The sequence below is a fragment of the Corythoichthys intestinalis genome, chromosome 11 (assembly GCF_030265065.1).
Source record: "Corythoichthys intestinalis isolate RoL2023-P3 chromosome 11, ASM3026506v1, whole genome shotgun sequence".
NCBI classification, from domain to species: Eukaryota; Metazoa; Chordata; class Actinopteri; order Syngnathiformes; family Syngnathidae; genus Corythoichthys; species Corythoichthys intestinalis.
The window spans coordinates 40,380,813-40,402,239 of NC_080405.1; the positions used below are offsets into that span (position 1 = coordinate 40,380,813).

Genomic DNA, 21,427 nt, shown 5'->3' on the forward strand with positions numbered 1-21,427 from the left:
AATCGGCTGTCGCGGCCACAATAGCGTCATCTTTCAGTTAGTTATGTGTAAATAAATTGTTACTTTGCTATCAAAAGCTCTATTTGTCTTGTTGTTTCTTTTATTTTGTAAAAGGAAAACATTATTCAGATGTTTGGGATGTAACTAAAGCAAAAAATAGCTGTGTTAAAGTTATGTTTGAAATGTATGCTTTCACAAAAAGCTCAATTTCTACATTTTTTCATCAGATATTGGAAAATTGCTCAAACTAAGCTATTTTCTAATGCTGATTTCTAAAGAATGGAAAAAGATGCGAACTAACTTTTTTTTCTGCTGAAAGAAGAGAGTCTAATATTTCTTTTGGTGGGTTCCATGTTTATATAGCAATAGAACAGAATTTTCTGTGGGCCTTGCAAAATCAGTCAAAATCCAGTAAAACGGATTCCAGCAAAACTTGCTCCGGTGAAAATGGCTGGGAGTGAATGAGTTAAGCAAAAACAAAATAAAAACAAAACAAAACAAAAAAAACGGCAGGAAATCCTAGTATTTCTTAAAATGGTCCTTAAAAGGTCAATCGCCAACATCCTTTGAAAACAAACCTTCCTCACTTCCTACTATAATTTAAATGTTTGCGTTTTTGTATTATACTTTGTCCCCACTATTCGCCAACACCTGATTAGCGAATTTCTGCATAAAATCGCCGCATTCTAAAAATGTATTTGTAATCAAGTTAGAATTGTCTAGTTTAAAGGTTAACGCAAAATACTGTATAAACAACAAAAAGTCAAAGTTGAAAAGGTTGTCTAGGTTTGTCTTGTGAAGTATTACAGCTTAAACTAGATACTTTTCATTACTTTACGTAATTGCTCTGTAACAGCACTCAGTGTACAAGTGCTCTCTACGTCATAGATACAACTGCCTCATTGCTCTTCAATGAAGCAATACGATAATGGGTTAAACATTTTCAATTACGAGTATTCATTTTATGTAAAAATACATTTATTTAATTTACTTATTTAGTTTTAGCAAGTCATAGAAAATTACCAGTAGGCAGGGCTTTTTGCTGGCAAAAGAGTTGAGGAATTTGAAGAGGGAAATTGTCTGTGCAAGGACAAATTTGCAACTAAAACAAAAACTAGAATTGGAAAAAGCACATTTTAGTTAAGTGAAATAAATAAAAACGCTGATAAAAATAATAAACTGAAACCAAACTGCTCACAAAACTAGCTAAACTAAGTTAAAACTAATCATTTATAAAAGAAAAAGAAAAACTGTGTCCTGTCTAGGTTTATTGTTATGTCTCTTCCTGTTTTATTTTGAAGCCTCATACCCTCCTTTTTCCACCACTCACCCTTCCTGCTGCCTCACCTGTCTCTGATTGTGATTACCTATTGTTCCCACCTGTGCCCAGTTCCTCATGTGCTTAAATTGTTTGTCACTCCCTAGTCTCATGCCAAAGTGTCTTCGCCCTTCGTTGCCGCTACAGCCAGCATCCATAGCCACAGGTATTGTAAACAGTAGGTTTGTTCATGGTGTTCTACCACAGTTTGTTGTAATTTTATGCCTCATTTCAAGTCCTTTTTGCTGTCTCCCCTGTTTTGTATTAAAAAATAATGTATTTAGAGTGGTGGTGGTGGGGGGTAAATAAAGCTAAACTATAATTAAAAGTCCAAAACTATTATAACCTTGGTGTCAAGTGTCTGTTGACCTCATCTTTATTTTATTTAATAGGGACAGTGCACATTGATGAACATCTAAAAGATGTAAATATGCCAGATTGTAGCCAAAAAAATATGCTAATTTACATCCCCAGTCCCTAGGCAGGTAACGCCAAGATACAAAAAGACAAAAGATTACTTCAGACTTGTGACCGACCTGAGAAACATGCAATTCAAAAACGGATGGATATTACTCCACCTCCCTGCAAACCTCTTGACCACCACCAGCCTGTTTTTTAATAAAACAAATACACGTGTTGTCATTTGTCGACATCCAATGTCAGTAATAGCCATGTAGTAGAATTATATTTATAATTTCGTATGTTAGTCAGATGCATCTCACCTCTGAGTTTATATACTCACAATTCATAGAGAACATCATTAAAAACAGCCAATTTTGATGCAAGCAAAGATTTGAATGAGATGCCCAAATACAAATGGGATTTTTCGGGCTATTGCGTACATTTTTGTCCAGTGTTATATGATAAATTGAGGGAATGGATCACTTGTAAGCCCATGCATCTAACTATAAATAAAAACAGCATTTTAACTAGGTGAAAATTTGACAGGTTTATAAATAAAATATACTCTTATTGAGAATGTTTTAGCCAACCACTTACTCTATTGCTGAAAAAGCAAATCTACTACAGCAAATAGAAGAAACCTCTTCCTGCCTGTGCTAGTACAGTACATGCATAAACAAACAACAAACCTGCAGATATGTATTGCCATCATCAAATATTGGGGAGATTGTTATGTGTACTGATTTCCTGCCCAGTGAAGGAATCTGACATTTTAGCCAGATTGCTGGAATCCCGCCAGCCGAACTGTTGGAACCTTACAAGCGCAATTCCAACAACCCAGGCCGGCGGAAAATGACGACCCGGCCAAAAGGCCAAACTCGACTCGATCACCTTAGTCTTAACCCCTTGTACTCACTCCATTTTAAAAGCTGGAAAAACTCTTCGAAACACAAGTTGACAATTTATTCCGAGTCGACAGCACAAAGAGACCCATGTGAGGGTCCAGGGTTAACATATTACAAGTCAACAAAAGATCCCCGAGAAAAATTACAACGATTAGTTAAACATTGTCTTGCCGGAAGAAGTATGTGTTGGGGTGTTGTTTAGGATTATTGTCTGTTTGGTGATTGGACAGGAGAATTTGGGCATTACTGTTGTCAAGGCAACAAGAGTGAAGGATTTTGCCATCCTCAGCACCACGGGAATGCTGAGTGTTCACTTTTTGGTCACGGATTCCTCTGCATCAGATGTTCCTTGTGGCAAGACAAGATATCGCGCCATATGTTCTGGACTGTTCGAAAGAGCAGATTGTGGGATTTGGTGGTGCGGACGTGGGCTTGTAGATGTCATGCCTTGTAGATGTCATGCCTATCACCTGGTTGTCAGCGTCAATCTTGCTAAGTCAGCATGACGTGCACGTTGGGCTTCTGTGGTCAGAAGGCGTCCTGTATCTTTGTCCTTAACTGCCAGTTGTCTTGGCGCTGCAAGTTCTAGTCATTCCAAGTCCAACTGTTCATAATATCAAATATATTCTGCTTGTTTTTCTTACACAATGCTACTATAAATATTTTTTTTATATTGGGTGTGTTTAGAGCAATACAAACGGTAAATATGAAATATTTAAAATATGCCTTTACCAGGCAAAAAAAAAAAAAAAAAAAATCCATTATGTAGAAAATTAATATAAAGTAGCAGGATGTGTTCTGAAGTGTATGAAAATTAAAAATTGCAGAAAAGAATCTTTCAAGTTCTTTGAAAATTATACTGGATTTATATACTTACTATAAAATGCCATTTCTGGAGAAATGGTACTTTTTTTTTTTTTTTTTTTTTTTTTAATTAATGGGTAATTTTTGGATCACTTCCTTCATTGGAACATTCACCCCATTAAAAATAAATTGGAAATCTGGCGTCAATGGCACTGAAAGATGAGCATTAACAGCCTACTGTTGTCAATAATGGGGAATGAGTTAAGTTTTTTGGTTCACTTCCTTGTTAATTTTATCTCACTTTTAAATTTTAGTGTATTTACATGTCCCTTCATCTACATTTTGGGGCATGACATGATCTCTTCCTGTATGTTTGGACAATTTCCCGTTGATGTTAGGGCATTTCTGTGTCACTTCCCGTAGATTTTGGAGGTTTTTCACGACACCACCTGTTGATATTTCTTTTTTTCCCAAGGGGTCCAATCATTTAGGGGGAATAATTAGGGAAGGTTATGTCAATTTTTTGTGCAACCGTACATTTTGGGCAAAAACTGTATACTGTGGTACCGCTACATACAAATTTAATTCGTTCCAGGACCTGGGTTGTAAGTCGAAAGGGTCGTATGTTGAGCGGGATATTCTCATAAGAATACATTATAATTAGATTAATTTGTTCCTGAGCCCAAAAACCTACGCTAAATCCATCATAAATACTCCAGGTATAATCACAAATAGCAGTTACACAGAGCACAAATTAATAAATTATAACTACAAATCGGAATAATATAACGAATCTGGTTCTAATGTGGCGGTTGTGTTTTGCATGCTTTTGCTGAACGCACTTTGTGGCTGACGAGAGGGTGTGAGAGGGGTGGAGGAGTTTTTACTTTCACTTTTCATGTTTTCTTGTTGGCGTCGGCTTCGGCGGACAGTAGTCGTGTAGTGTTGCACAAGTTCTAAAATAAATGATTGATAATGAATGAAATCTGAAGCTGGCGTCTTTGTTGCCGTTGTTACAATAAAAATAATTGTCATATTGACTTAGAAAGACTGGCGAACAGAGGTCGGAGGAGGACCATCGAAATCGTAGACATATTCCATTAATTTCTATCTTAATTTCAATGGTAAGCGTCACCTTTGTCATTTTTTTTTTTTTTTTTCACCACCTGCACAAACCTTCTTGGGACCATGTTGATTTCTCTCACAAGAAAAGCTGCAGGAAAACGATGACATTGCGACGCTGTTGTAAATCGACATATTTCGAGCATGTCGTCATATGACGATTGAAATTTTACTTCACGTGTCGAAAGGATCATATGTCGAGGTGCCCGCATTGTAAATTTTTTTTGTGCCTTGATTTGTTTTCATATGTTATGAACTGAATAAAAAATGTATGACGATTTTGAAGTTTTAAAATGAATGTATCCATTTTTTTTTTTTTTTTAATTTATGTATTTATTTATTTTATTTTAATGAAAACTGTAAATGTGACAGGCGAAAGAGAAAGTAAGCCTGCATCGTTCAAGTTTTTGGGACGTTTCAAAGTTGGAATGGTGATAACCGGCCTATACAGTATGTGTGGGCTGTGCAGCATGTGGAAGAAGTGGGCGGGAAAAAAGACGAATAGTACATGTGCCACAACAAGCATAATCAATTAGCCACTTCTCAAGGACTAAAATGTAACATTTCCAGACAGTAGCACAGTAAAGAGAGTACTAAAATGCATTGTGACGTTCATCCCGTGTCCCGAGGCGTTGATGTTGCTCTCCAGAAATCATCTAATCGCCACAGGCACCACATTCATCTGACTGCCTTAAAGCTGACACTCGCCTAGAGAGCAAAATTGGGACTTGCCCGTGCCTTATGAAATGTAGGTCTCATCAATGCTTTAACATGACACTATGAAACTTGACAATTCAACATTCTTTGCAAGTACAGGAAATATTATACAACAAAATACAATATAAACACTTATTAATCTTAAGTGTGGTATTATTTTTGGCAGTGTTTATTACTGTGGGGATGCTTTGCAAAGCTCCCCACTCATACTGGTATATTCCATTTTTTTGGCGCAGTGCACAATCTAACCAAGTCTCAACATTTAAACTCCGAAACATTCCAAACATTGACATGAAGCTTACGATTTGGCCCCTATGGCTTATGATTGCAGCAAAAATGTGTTTTTGGCAAAAAAAAAAAAAAATCTCATGTTTCAAATGTCAAAACATTGAAGTTTTCAGATTTCAAAATGTATCTCGTCGAGCGATTTATTTTTTATTTTTTATTTATTTTTAATTCAATTCACATGATTTACACGTAATAAAAAGAAATGTGAAAAACAAGGAGCACTACATTTAGATATACGGTTAATGCCAAAAATGTACGATTCAAGTCCATCAAAATTTGACCAAAAAAAAATCGTTTTTGGGTCAAAATGGAAAAAAAATATATATATAATTTTTTTTTTCCCCAATGGCCCTATTCATTTCCAGTAGGAAATAAATGACCAGATAGGAACAGGATTTGAAATATTTGAAATGCTAGATACAGTAAATAGGAAATGATCCAAAATGTACAGGAAGTGACCCAAAATCAATAGGACTGGTGATCTTACACACTTGTAAGTATCCTAAAATTAACAAGGAAGTGACCCAGAGTAACTCATTGCCCGCCACTGACAACAATAGACAACCAATTCAACTAAACAAGAAGGACGTGGCTATGTATGTTCATCTTTCAGTGCCCTTGATGCCGCTAGACATCCAATCCATTTCGACTGGGAGGGGCGAATGAACAAAAGGACTGAACGACTAGCGCCATCAATGGCAGCCAACGAGATGGCAAGGAGGTGACACGAAAATGCCCCAAAATGTATCGGAGGTGACCATGCGTTTACGCGCAATTTCCCTAGATAGTAGTGGAGATTGTAATAGAATTAAACAATTACAAAAACATATGAAATAACAATAAACTATTGAGATAAATTAAAAATTAGTAACTGCATGTTGATATTCTTGTCTGGAAATCAATGCAAATAGAATGGTTATTTTGTCAGAATGGTCGTTTCAAAAGTACAGCGATTCCTCGCTACTTTGCGGCATCAGTCTATCGTGGATTTTTTTTTTTTTTTTATTAAAAAAATACATACAGTTGAGATGTGCCAATCCGATCATGTAGTCTCCCTCCTGCTGCTTTTCTTGGTCTGGCAGTGCACTGGAGTTGCTTCTTAAAGTTAACGATGACTGACAGACAGTTGCATTTTGCCACAGATGCTTGGAAGTCAAAACTTCAAAGCACCGCATGCATCAATCATCGTTTAGCTTGTTAAAAAGTTGCTGTGCCAACTCATTGTTTGTAAGCGACCAGCTTGAGCAGATTTGAGTGGACTCACTCAATGCAGCATTTAATAAAAAGAAGCATTTTTCTACTTTATTCTTGTTTAAAAATAATTTGGTGGTACAGTGACATCTTTAAAACTTATCATAATCATTGCCGTAATTTTCAGACTATAAGCCGCTACTTTTTTCCTTAATTTTGAATCCTGCGGCTTATAGTCCAGTGCGGCTTATTTGTTGATTTTTTTTTTTTTTTTTTGGGGGGGGGTTAATAGGAAACACTTTATTTGTCAGCGGCGTCATAAGACTGTCAAAAGACCGTCATAATTATGACATGACACGAATCGGCATTACTGACTGCTTATGACAGATGTCATTGTCATCCGGCAAATCATATCACTAACTCTGTCCAGCTTGGATCTTTTAGATCCATTCAAAAGTGAGATAATTTGCTGGATAACACTTAATGACATCTGTTATAAGCATTCATTAATACTCATGACAGTGTCATGTCATAATTATGATTGTCTGATGACAGTCTTATGGTGCCACTGTCAAATAAAGTGTTACCAAATACCATAACTAGCAATTAATGAAACAACTGGAAGAGTAACTGAAGAAATAAATGGCACAGAATATGAATCATGATTATTTACATCGGTAGCGCTGCAATGCATGTTGGAAAACAACTGTTGACAGCAGAAGCAATGAAGCTTTGCAGCCAATTGGTTTGAAGCTTCATAGTGGTTCATTTGGTCTAATGACAGTCGTATGATGCCGCTGTCAAATAAAGTGTTCCTGGTTAATATTTTTTGGTGTAAAAATCCCATAACACAGTGAGGACAGCTGCGGCTTATAGTCCAGTGCGGCTTATCTGTGAACAAATGCCGTTTTCGAGTCAAATTTGGTGGGTGGCGGCTTCTAATCAGGTGCGCCTTATAGTGCGAAAATTACGGTATTATATTTGAAGTGCTTTAAAACCATCTATTAAAATATACATATAGACAATTTTCCTGAGCGAAACACGGGCGGCGCCATTTTGGAAAATTTTTGCTCCAAACTTCCGGTTTAGACACAACGGCACGAGTTACGGTTGAAGTTAGAAGTGTTTTGACGAAGTCAAAATCAAATCAAAGAAACCCACTGATTCTCCAAAAATGGACTTGCCACAACGTAAACAAGGGTCCGGGACTTTCTGTGCTGTGCGTGGCTGTGCGAACCCCTGGAAGCGCCTGAATATATGTTTTGAAGGGGAATGTTTTTATCACCGACCAGCTACAAAGCGCCACTGTTGATGTACCCTGCCTTACGCCCTACATCCGAAACCAGCAGACAATATTTCAAGAATGTGGATCGCTTCTCTAAACTTAAAGGCTCCACCTAAAAGATTATGTTTGATCTTATCACTTCGTTGATAAGACACCCACCGAAGAACATCCTTTCCCGGAACTTTGGTTATGTTGTTGTTGTAGCAACTACAGCAGCAGTAGTTGTAGTAAAAATTATTAAACTTCATAATTACAATCATCATCGTATATCAATAGCAAAGGCAATAAGTCGTTTTATGCGCCAGATTTTAAGTTTTGTACTTTTGGAGAACATACCTTCCATAACACAGTAGCAGCATGAATACACGAACGCCTGGGACCCGCAATAGACCCCAATCACCAATGTCACACAATCACGTGAACGCTGTATTGTGCCGCCATATTGTCCGTCATTGTGTGTCGTATTGTCAATGATGGTAGTTTGTAAAGGTGGATTCACTTGCAAATTATGGAAGCCCCGGTGCTTTCAGACGCTGTAATCTCATTGGATGAGTTGCATAAAAGCCGTTATTTGGAAAAGCTTCGGTCAAACCAGTCGCCAGATCCATATTTGATGCCCAAACCGATGTTTCCTCCCGTCTGGTCCCGTCCCGTGCGTCAGAGCTCGTCCTGAGACCACAAAATTTCCAATCATACTCCAGTTTATGTCACGATGAGGAGTCTGGTCCCCAAAATCGGCACCTGCCTGAATATAAACCGACATTTGGTCAGCTGAGCGTCACCGTTGTCACGATTGTAAAATGAAATTTGATCGAAAACGGGCCGGTGTGTGCCGAAAAATAGCTGCCCCGCGGGAAATGTTCCCCCTGCCGGGAGCGCTTATTTATAACGCTTTATTGACGTGGAAACATCAAATGTTTTCATGGACTCATTACAGTAATGGATTTACGACTGTAAGATCAGTTTTAAATAATTAAATTACACAAAATATTAGTAATGTATTTTAGTAAGAAATCGTAGACTGGGCCACATAAACATCTTTGAACAGAAATGTATGAGTTTACAGGTTTTCACGACCATATCCCAATGACAATCATACAGGTATGACATTTATTAGTTCAAGCAGAATAAAATAATACATATTCACGGTACAAGAAAGTCGTTTCCGTGTGGGCACTACCGTCAGGGGAGACATTTCACGCAGGGCGGCTATTTTTCGGCACAACACCTGTTGTTGCGCTCACCTTCTTGCTGCGCGACCGTGGCGACGAGCTTCCTAGTCTCCGTCTGATGATGTCTGCGATCGTGTTGGCATCATATTTATGTTTTCGCCGCTGTCTAACGGCTGTCGACACAAACTCATCATGGACCGAGATAAACCGTGCTGCTTTTTAGATTTGCCCTTTTAACAATGGGCACACAGCAACTACTAAAATGACCGTTTAGCTTCTCTGTTACTGCAACCAACCGCCACACATGCCTTTACCATTTTGATTAATCAATGTTAACGATTGTCAGGAAGGTTTTTGGGTTCGTTAACTAGGCGGTGATTCCTTGGACAAGCAGAAAAACACGCAATAATAGGAGGTATGTACGTAGCGGTAATATGTGAACACTATGAGCTGACGTACAATATGGCGGCACCAGTCAGGGGGGCGGAGTTGTGACGTCACGTGATTGGGGTCTATACATGTTTCGACGTCTCCCTCCTTTGTTAACAGCACCCATGCTTTGTGGTACGGAGTATTGGGGCACTAGCTTGATTCCACATCCGCCTTCATGATGAGAAAAATCCCATGTTTGTGTATGAGGACACATCCAACTTTGTGGCTGTGCAGGTACTGGAATGCCTCGGAGCTTTTCAGGTTCGTGATGGCGTTTCCATCCACTGCCATAGAGTCAATACAATACGATAATATTTTGCCTGTGGTCACCCTCGGCCATTTCTTTATGTTGTCTTCCCATGTCGAGATGGCAGAAGGATGCGGTATTTCCAACTAGTTTTATCAGGGTTTTTAGTAAGTGATGCCATTGCTGTTAATGTAAAATAACGTGACAACCTCAAAAACGTGTCCGTACTTGTTTTTTATTTATTTATTATTATCATTATACTTTGGGGAAAAAAGTGAAAAAACGAATTCCGTATGTATCTCTTTCCAAATGCGAAATCTGAATAAATACAATGGACTCGCATAACGATAAATAAAGTACCCTAATTTTCGCACTACAAGGAGCACCTGACTATAAGCCGCAGCCCACCAAATTTGGCATGAAAACGGCATTTGTAGATAAGCCGCACTGGACTATAAGCCGCAGCTGTCCTCACTGTATCATGGGATATTTACACCAAAAGATATTAACCGGTACAACTTTATTTTCATAAGACCAAATGAACCATCATTAAACTTTGAACCAATTACTGCAAAGCTTTATTGCTTCATTTGGCCATCACTGCTCCCTTGGGGGAGACAGTCAACCTCTGCTGCCACCTGCTGTTGACTGTTGTCATCCAACATGCCTCTTAGCATGCATTGCAGTGCTACAGATGTAAATAACAATCAAAAATCATGTTCTTTGCTGAAATTTCTTCAGTTACTGTTCCAATTGTTTCATCAATTGCTAGTTATGGTATTTGCTAACACTTTATTTGACAGTGGTGCCATAAGACTGTCATTACACAATCATAATTATGACATGTCTCTGTCCTTAGCATTCATTAATGCTTATAACAGATGTCATTAAGTGTTATCCGGCAAATGATCTCACTTTTGAATGGATGCAAAAGATCCAAGACGGACAAAAATTGAGTTAGTGACATAATTTGCCAAATGACACTTAATGATATAAGCATTCAGTAATGTCCATGATAGTGTCATGTCATAATTTTGATGATCTTATGACAGTATTATGACACCGCTGTCAATTAAAGTGTTACCTAAAAAAAATCAACAAATAAGCCGCACTGGACTATAAGACACAGGTATCAAAATGAAGGAAAAAAGTAGCGGCTTATTATCTGAAAATTACGTAATTTTTTGGGGGGGCGGGGGCTACTTCGCGATTGTTTTTTTTTTTTTTTTTTTTTTACTTATCGCGGCGGGTTCTGGTCTCCATTAACCGTGAAAAATGAGGGATCATTGTAAAACAATAAGCTACTCACAAAATAAAACCTTTTAAAATGCTTAATGCAGAGATGTCCAAAGTCCGGCCCGGGGGCCAAATGCGGCCCGCGGACAAATTTCATCCGGCCCCTAGCCTTTGTCCTAAAATCAATAACGTCTGGCCCGCACACAGACCTAATGAATTTGTCAGCAGTACTGCTATCAGCATATGAAGTTGCTTCTACACTAAATGCTGCTCCTCATTTACCCACTAAAAGGCAGCAGTACTCTAAGCAACATTACCCAGTGTGACCCTTTACTACCAATTTTCTAAAATGGTGAGAATCGACAAAAAAAAAAGAAAATTGACTGCGACGGCCGACGCTTCAAGGATAGGTGGAAATTGGAATATTTCTTCACTAAAATACGCAACAACTGTGTCTGCCTCATTTGCAAAGAGACAGTCACTGTTTTTAAAGAGTTTAATGTGAGGCGATATTACCAATCAAGACACGCTGACATGTACGAAAAGATTACACATAGTGAGAAATTGAAGCAACTTCAAGTTAGTTTAATTTTACAGCAGCAGTATTTCGCAAGAGCCCGAGAGATGAAAGAGAGCGCCACAAAGGCTAGTTGCGAGATTGTTTAAATTATTAATTTAAAAAAATAATAACGCAAATGTGACACAGACTGGCTAAAATTTGCTTGAATATGTTGTTCTACATATAGGACGTCAGTCAAGGTCGCCCCCCCCATTTTTACCAATCCAAATCTGGCTCCCTTTGCAAAAGTTTGGAGACCCCTGGCTTAATGTCATTAGACCTTCTAAGCATGCAAATGTGCAGTTTTTTTTTTTTTTACACGCCTCATGGGCGGGGGGGATTTTTGTTAGTGTTTATTGCATATCTGTCCATTCTGGCAAAGGATTCCTGTCAGTTTTTAATGAGTGCCTTGGGACCGAGGAGCTGGCTCTTCAACTGATTACAAAGGCCTCAGCAAAGACTTGATACAAAGTCAAGGACTTGATTGAGAAGGTGTTGCTGACCCAGTTCCAAGACACAAGGTTTTTATTTCCACACACTGTCACTGGTCAAATCAAATAAAGGCTCTGCACCTGTTTTTCATCCCCCTGATTTTTTAATACCCAGGGAACAATCACTGCCCTGCTGCTATCCCCCAGTTTAATTTGCGATTTGCAAATTTCTTTGTGTTCGGTTTTCTATTAGTGTATATTATTCGGATAGTCTTCTCTAGGGCATTCATGGAAAACCCAGAAATGCACCCTGGACAACAATCACAATGCATAAAATTATGTATTCTTAATTGCCTTTAAAATAATGAAACGGTAAAATAAATCAGTAAATTAATAAATATAACGACTTACTTTTTACATCATGATTCAGTTGTCCTCACTTTTATTTTGCCTGGTCAGTTGCAAGAAGTACTGCCTTACTTGAAAATCTGTATGCAACACCAATCTGGTTTGCCTTTTGAATATAAAACATTTTTTGAATACAAATATAGTTTTCCCCTATTACTGCCATTTCAGATTATTTTTCATTTTGTATACTCTGCATTTAGGGTAGGTGGAGCAGTGAGCCAGCAGATAGTGCTGTTTTTCTTGCTTTACATTGTAGATCAATTTGAGTTAGCCAGTAAATGCATACATTGCTGTAGAAACAATATAATAAGCAGAAACAAATGTGACTGTTTTTAAGGTACTTTAAGACTATGATGATTCAAACCTCATATTATACTTTAAGACTATTTTTTTGAGACCAACTTTGCAGTTGTTGCAACAAAAAACAGCTAAACGTTAACTGACAAGAAAATGAATAGTTAATTAGCTACATATTTCAGATGTTGACTTTATTTCCATTTTTTTTTAAATCACATTGGATATATGGATATATTTAATGTGCTCCAAATCCAATAACAAACCAACACTGCCACCATATATTCAGTTATTTAACCATAGTAATGATCTTCATAGAGCTATTTAAGGGACAGACAAGGGCGTAGGTTTGAATAGGGACGGTCAGGACATAACACTCCCAAATTTTAAGGATGCTCAAATTGTCCCCACTTACTTTTAAGCAACTTTATTTGAATTAAATAATGACTTAAATTTTATAGGTAATTTAGATTGTCCTCCATATGTTGTAAGGAGAAGAGACCCTACCATTATGAAGTGAATTATTTTCATTATGTTCTGATTTACATTTATCCATTTTCACTTGCTGAATGTGCCGGTCCTTTTTTCCCCCCGTCAAACACATATTTGATTGGGTGATGACTAACCTGCTACCCATGGACATTTGATTGGCTGATGACTAAGCCTGTCCACCCCCCCCCCCGCCCCCAAATCACCACCAACACCACACACACTCACACAGCCCCGACAGATTAATGTCAACAACATGCCGCCTTCTCCGCCTCCTTCGAAGAGGAAGGATATTAGTTAGAAGAGTTTTTTGGCAACGTAATGTAAAAAGACGCCAATGTTGTGGAGATGGCGAAACACCACTAATTTTGCTACTGAATGTCTGACCTGCATCAGAGTTAGCATAACATTAAACTGTGAACTTGCCAACCTGCAAAACTACTGCGGTCAGGCCAGGCTCCACAGGGAATAATAAAGTCAAGCTAGACGTCCCTCATTTGGATCATTGTACTATGTGCATTACGGTAAGGCAACGCAATGGCTTCAGGGTGCAAGTCTTTTTTTTTTTTTTTTTTTTAATAAGCGATACTTCGGGGCGAGTCTTGGATGTCTAGTATCCCTCAGATCAGTCCTTGGATATCTGATTTTTTTGTTGTTCATTATTTTTGTTCCCAAATCACTTTGACATTACAATATTTTAGTTTGAGTTTAGGGTTGCTCCAGTGTCCCCCAAACGTGCATCCATTCTTGGATAACTCTCTGTATTCTTAATAAAGGGACTTGAAATTCAAATTGTTTCTTTTGTAAGTTTTTGAAAACAAAAGTTTGAATCGAACGTTGGATCACCTGAACCAATACACATTAAAGTTTGTATACGACAATACAGATTCATTTTACATTGATCATTTAGCCTATCAATTTATTAGGTATATTTACATGAGAAATTTAGCACTGACCCCCATTCAATAATCTGTTTGGTCTTATCATTGTACTGTCTCCAGTTAAAAGTGTAAAAGTTATGCTGATATATGGTCCCTACCAATGTTGAGGCCAAACCTATGCACTTCGGGACGGATGTGGATTTTTAAAGGTTATATTAAAACTTAAAAATATTTGTATATAGACTATACATAAAAAAATTCCAACAAGTGACTCAATTCCAATGGAGAAATTCTTCATTTGCTTTTACTTAGCTACTTTTGTGTTTAAATATTTATTTCTAGCTAGGACTTAAAAGGTTAAGTACCAGTTGTGTTACTAGGATGCCAGATGTGGGTGGGCATTAGTCTTACATGGGGGGGGCAAAAGAAAAAAGCTACAATGCTCAAGTAGGTCGAAATCTAGCGTAGGGCTACTGCCACCTTAATAAATGTTTTGTTTTCTCCTTGAGATAAGTTTTTGTGATTTGGTCTAAACAAATCAAAGTTGATTTGATTTTATTTGACTTGGAACACATCCATAACTGAACAGTATTGACATGCAGGTGACAATGTTTTTTTTTTTTTTTAGGTAACCTATTGTGGCTCCTTGGTTTTATTATTATTATTATTATTATTATTATTGTTATTCTTTGTTCTGCAGCCCATTTGAGCTCAATTTGACCCCCTTAGAATGCTTCAAAATCCACCCAAAATCGCAGGCAGGTCAAGACAGGTGCAATTTTTGATACCGTGTAAAGGCAAATTCCAAATACACTATGTAGCGCCCCCTAGCAGTCATTCTTTCTCCCAATGACGCTGTGAGTCATACTTTGACCCCCTCAGAATGCTTCAAAACTCACCAAACTCAAAAGCCAGGTGAACACTGGTGAAAACTTTGATAAAATGTAAAAAAATATATATATATATGCATAAATCTGTGTAGCGCCCCCGAGGAACAAAACCAACATTTCATTTCATCTTTTTTTTAATTATTTTAATTTTTTATTTTTTTATTTTTATTTTTTTATATAAAGGTGAAAGAGGAGGTAACAACGCAAAGGTTAAAACTTAGAACACATCAGTACTATATGACTGGGATACCATACACGGTGCCCAGACTGCCGTTAGTACTACATCCAGTTTTCTTTGGGTGGGCAGAGCGTGTCCGTGGGTGGGCCCTGCCTCCCCTACCCTGTAACGCCCCTGTTAAGTACTCGTCATTTTCAAGGATAACCAAGTAGCAGCTCTCTTCTCTAGCATTCATAATGCAGGCAGCTGGCTTCATTTCCCACTTGGTGACAGTGTGAATGTGAGTGTGAATGTTTGTGCCCTGTGACTGACTGGCACCTAACTCGTCTTGTGTGGGCTACTTCGCAGCATTCGGTCAGATGACTCACTGCTAATTTTACCAATATTCAAAGCATAAACCCATCATTCCGGAACATACCAGCTTTACTTTAGACAACAAATTAGTTGTAATAGAAATTGTGCTAAGTAGCGCACCATAATTTGCTTGATTTGATTCAAAGCAGGGCAGCAAAATGGTTCAATGAAAACATCAGCCTTGCAGTTCTGAGGTTTGGGTTCAAATCTCTGCTCCGGCCTTCTCATGTGTGAAGTTTACATGTGGCTTACATGCTTGAGTGGATGCTCTCTGGGTATTCCAGCTTCTTCCCACATTCAGAAAGCTGCATGCTAGGTTGAAATTTCCCTGAGGTGTGAATACGAGTGTGACAGGTTGTTCGCCTACAATATGCGTATGTTTGCCTTGATTGGCTGGCGACCATTATCGGGTAATCCATGACCCAATTAAGGATATGTGTACATTTCTCAATACTGGTGCACAAAAATCTGACAAAGATAGTCAAATTTCAAATAAAAGGGGATAGCAAGCATTTTCTCAGATCACACTTGATGTGTAAATGCAAAGAGATAAAGGTGATGATGAGTTCCTGAAAAGTGTTGTGTATGTAACGGATGTCTCATTGCATTGCATGGTGTTAACAATATAACAATTTGGCACACAAATTGTAGGAATTTCTAATCTACATTATTTTACAAACTGTGACACAGGTGGACTGGATCTCAGCTGAGCAGACTTGAAGGTACAGCGTCAGTGCTTGCGGTTAGCCACTTCCTGTAAGGGACGTTACTTATTAGTCTTGGTTATATTTTGGTCATTTCAAAATGTGTTCGTCTTCGTCCAGTTTTAGTCGACAAATTCTCATACAAATTGCGTCTCGTTTAAGTGGACAGATTACTCAAAATGCTTTCCTCTATAAATATCAAAGGTTTTAATAAAAAAAAAAAAAAAAAGTTTACAAGAATGAACATAAGACAAGCACATACAGTATTTGTAGTTTCTACAGCACAACTCCAAACTGGTGGTGATTTTGGGGGTTTTTATGGGTGAAACATGGTAATATAACAAGGGTCGCGATGCAGAAATCGCAGACATCAAGGAGTGGTCGAGATTTTCTTTTTCCATAGATTTACCCTTTTAAACGTTTTTTTTTTTTTTTTTTTTTTTTTTTTTTTTTTTGATCGATTATTTATCATCTAACATATCAGAGAAAATGCGACAGTAACAAAAAAAAAATACAATTAAGCGTTAGTTATGAGGTAGATCAGAGCCGGCCCAGCCTATACGCAGATTATGGAGCTGTTTAGGGCCCCTGACCACTAGGGGGCCCCCCAATCTGGCAATTGTTTAATTTATATTCTATTTTGTTTACTACAGTTTGCTTTATTTGACTTTTGATACTTGATTACAAGCTTAAAAAAATAAAAGTTCTTCCCTAACTTCTTTCTTTCCTCTTTTAGAAAAAGGTTTGGTGCTATCTACTGTAAGTACTGACAATCATTTGGGGCGAGAAGTTTGAAGTATGCAGTGCAACAAAATCTGATTAATATACAAAATATGGACGTATGGGTTGGATTGCATGTTTGGTTTTCACAGTACACTGTAACGAAATGGTGGGCCAAAAATATGGGCCCGTTTGCATTATTTTGCTTAGGGCCCCAAAATGGCCTGGGCCGGCCCTGAGGTAGATATCCGTGACTTATTTACAGACGCCAATTTTTTTCATTGTGAAATAATTTGTTTAAATGTTTAAAATATGTATAAATTAGGGCTGTCAAAATTATCACGTTAACGAGCGGTAATTAAATTTTTTAATTAATCCCGTTAAAATATTTGACGCAAACATATTAAAAGGACAGCAAAGTGAAAGCTGTACTTTTGTTTTTCGGAGTTTTGCCGCCCTCCGCTGGCGCTTGGGTGCAACTGATTTTATGGGTTTCAGCACCATAATTATTATTGATATCAACAATGGTGAGCTCCTAGTTTATTTTTTGATTGAAAATTTTACAAATTTTATTAAAACGAAAACATGAAGAGGGGTTTTAATATAAAATTTCTATAACTACTTATTATCTTTTATTTATTTTCTATGAATTTTTATAAATATTTATATATTTTATTATTTTTGTTTATCTTTTAAGAACTACAAGTCTTTCTATCCATGGATCGCTTTAACAGAATGTTAATAATGGCAATGCCATCTTGTTGATTTATTGTTATAATAAAGAAATACAGTACTTATGTACCGTATGTTGAATGTATATATCCATCTCTGTCTTATCTTTCCATTCCAACAATAATTTACAGAAAAATATGGCATATTTTATAGATGGTTTGAATTGCGATTAATTACGATTAATTAATTTTTGAGCTGTAATTAACTCGAATAAAATTTTTAATCGTTTGACACCCCTAGTATAAATGAATCATTTTTTTTTAAAGTATTTTTTTTAAACCAAATATGACACATCAATTAATGATTTCAAGCAAAAAACGACAGACATTTTGAATAACTCAGACACTCGACGACAAAGGATGCATTTCTACGTCCTACTATATGGTATACTAGGGGCTGGTTTCAATAAGCTTCGGCTTCTCCCGTCTGCCCTATTCTTTTCGGGTTAATACCTGAAGGGAAAAAAAAAATAATAATAATAATAAAATAATAAATATAATTAATTACCTTCGTTTTATGGCTGGGTTAAAACAAAAGCTGTTGTGCGATGTCTGTAAATGGGGGTTTTCAGGGTAAAATGAACACATTAAAAATAGTTTGATGGCGCATTAAGCCCCCATCAATCTGCTATGGCAGCATCTAAACATACTGTTCATTGAAACACAACGGTTGTTTTGGCTTAAAATACAGCAGTTTTTTTTAAAGGAGTGCAAGAGCAGAAACTGCTTTTTCAGTCTTGTCGGTCTTTTCCGCCATATATAAAACAATCGCTTCCACACACATTCAAGCGGTCCATTTCATTCAGGAGCATAAAACACAGCGTGAAATATTAAATAAACATGTTTTTTTGTGTCATACACACTTTAAAGTGCAAATTAAAAATCATAAATGACATTTTTAATTGACTCGACCATGTGCTTAGTGTTGAATCCGCAAATCATGAAGTCGTTCAACCCAAATGTTTTCTTGATTTACGTATAGTTAAAAACACATGCAAATTCTAACTGCCTGTCTGGCAGTCATGCCACTTTTCTAATTAATATCCAGGATTCTTTCTTTGTTATGAGAGACACAAGCATACTTATTATCAAAAGAATGACATAGTTGAAAGGAATCGGACTGCTGTTCTCTTCTCCATGTATGATGCGTGTGCCCTTGGTTACCTAGTAACTCTCCTCTCCGGCTCCAATTGGCGCTCGGGAGAAAGCAGCGGGGTCGCGCCGCGCATTCTCGCCAGGCTCGCGTTGAGCCTCGAGTTGAGGCGAAAGAGCATTCACTTCAGAGGCAGGCAGGCGGACTGAGAAGGGGGCGCTTTCTCGCTGGAAACAACTCACACACAGGAGGCACCTTTTTGAAAATGACAGCCGGAAGAACGGGATGAGACTCGCTGCTCTGGAGGCTCTTTTCACAAAGAAATAAAAAGGCAATTTTGAGGGATTTGGAGTATACCCACGTAATTTGTTTTCAATTTCTTTACTATAAAGACAGACGCACGGTTATGGGGGGATTTCCATCTGGATTGTGCAGGTGAGACATTTCATGACACTCAGAAAGAAGCGTGCATGCTGCTTTTCTTTATTATTGTGGAAGTGAAAGTGATGTTGCAATGCTCATTCTACTTCCTAAACCCATTAATGGGTTGGAACGCACTGCCCCAAAAAGATGCACGTCCGTTTTACGCCGCTGACGATCATAGGAGGTGTTGCAGCATCCGATAGATAGTCGGGATGTGCAGTAGGTTTTGATGGTGTTTGTGCTGTAGTTATTCCCATTGCGGACACTTGTTACTTCGAAAAAGACAATACGTGCATGGGTGCGTGATGGAAGAGTGACGCACGAGCTCCCCCCTCCACAAAAAATGACTGCAGCCACGTTAAATAAGCACAGAAGTTTATCATGCAAGTTATCGTGATCAAATGACAAGATTACACTTTTTATGCATCATTTTTTGGGGGGTTATGAGTGCCATGTTTTATAAAGCATTTATTTTGGATACTAACAATTTTAATCAGCTTTAATATTTCCCGTTCAAGCTTCATGTTAGCTTGTTGATACATAAATAGCCTGCTCAATTTAAATCCCTATTTAAATGCACGTAGGATATGATTATTTAGAGATAATCTGCCACTGTGAGCTGGAATTAATATTTTATTAATGTGAGTGAATTAATGTATTATTTCCATGCTTATCACTGGAATCCTGTGATAGATGGATGCCCAGTTTTTGGCATGCTGTAAATTATTCACTTTTTGCTGTTCTTAAGTTACAAAGAGCCATGGACTATGTTGCTGAGAATAGACTAGAGGGAGAGGCTGATGCAAGTTTAAAGGCAGTGTGATGCTGCAGGCTGCATATGTCTGTCTACTTTGACTCTGGGAGAAGCCTGGACACAACAAGCTCAGTCTGTGGAAGCAATGGCACACACACAAATAATGCAGCTGGGAGTAATGAGTTCCAAACAGGAAACACGCGAGTCAAATGGTCTTTGTCCTCGTGATTTATAGTAGTTAAATGAGCAAAATATGGCCTCAAAACATGAACAAGTGGAACATCCTATTAAAATCATCCTCTATATTTTCAAGCATTCAGAAATTCTTCTTGATCAGATAGATCAACATGATTCATTTATTAATTTTTGAGAGGAAATATATGCACCATTAAACATATTTAAAACATCTAAAAACCAAGTCAACCTAATTTGAATAGGACTTCATAAAACAAATTGCTGTACAAAGGGTCATATAAAAAAACACAACTAAATAGTTTTCAAATCAGATGCCAGTAAAAACAATCTAATCCTCAATTTTTACTCAATTTATTTAAAAGAGGGACTCGTAACAAAAATAATAAATGCTTGCAATACTGTAACATTAAAAAGTGGCAACTTTCTACAATTTTTGTATTTTACCAAGCTTGATGTTGATGCTCAAGATTTGCAGTCTTGGGCCAAACAAAATAAATTGGAGAGCCGGATCTGGCCCCCAGGCCTTGCGTTTGGCTCATTTGGTGGTGGAGGAGTAGAAAGCCATTGTGGAATTATGCAGTGCTTTCCAATTTCACGAGATATTCTGTCATTTTGCACGAATGTAGTAGAATGGACATGTTCTAACCAGAATTGATCTCATCAGGAAACAAATTGTCTTCATTCATATTTTCTGGATGTTTTTGTATCAGGATTATTTATATGCTTCTAATTTCTCTCCGGTCATTTAATTTCATTGCTGTTCTGTAATAGAGCTATTTTTCACATTCCCCATTTTTCACCTATGTTTTACATTTCTAATTTTGAGTCTTGCATTATCAAAAATAACATAAGCGTCATTGACTGCAAATGAGGCAATCTCTGTTAAAGCTGTTGTCAAAAAACTGCCGGAACACAGTCTGCCGACTGTGTTCATTTTCCAGACAGATTTTCCTCCACTGTATTGGCGCGTCTGGGCTATCAAGAAGCCGCCGACGTGCGATCCCTGACAGGCACACGTGGTAGCACGCTCCTGAGCACTCTAAAACGTCTCTTAGCGCAGTTCAAAGTGTGCCACTTGTTTACGTGAGTCCCCACAAGGAAAAATCCAATGAGCCTGGTTGTGCTGCAAAGGTCAAATCAGCCTCATTCTTACCTGAGTAGCTTGTCTTGGCCTGATATGACATGGCTGAGCCGCTATCGGTCT

At 37.7% G+C, this 21,427-nt stretch overlaps 1 protein-coding gene across 2 annotated transcripts in view; it reads left to right on the forward strand.

Moving 5' to 3' along the window:
- Positions 1-19,011: 19,011 nt before the first annotated feature.
- The window catches only part of nlgn3a (neuroligin 3a), a 431,355-nt gene continuing 428,939 nt past the window's right edge, over positions 19,012-21,427 (forward strand). For both annotated transcript variants that reach the window (XM_057850147.1, XM_057850148.1), the window contains exon 1: positions 19,012-19,286. The gene's annotated coding sequence lies outside the window, so the exon portion shown is untranslated. The remainder of the gene's footprint in view (positions 19,287-21,427) is intronic.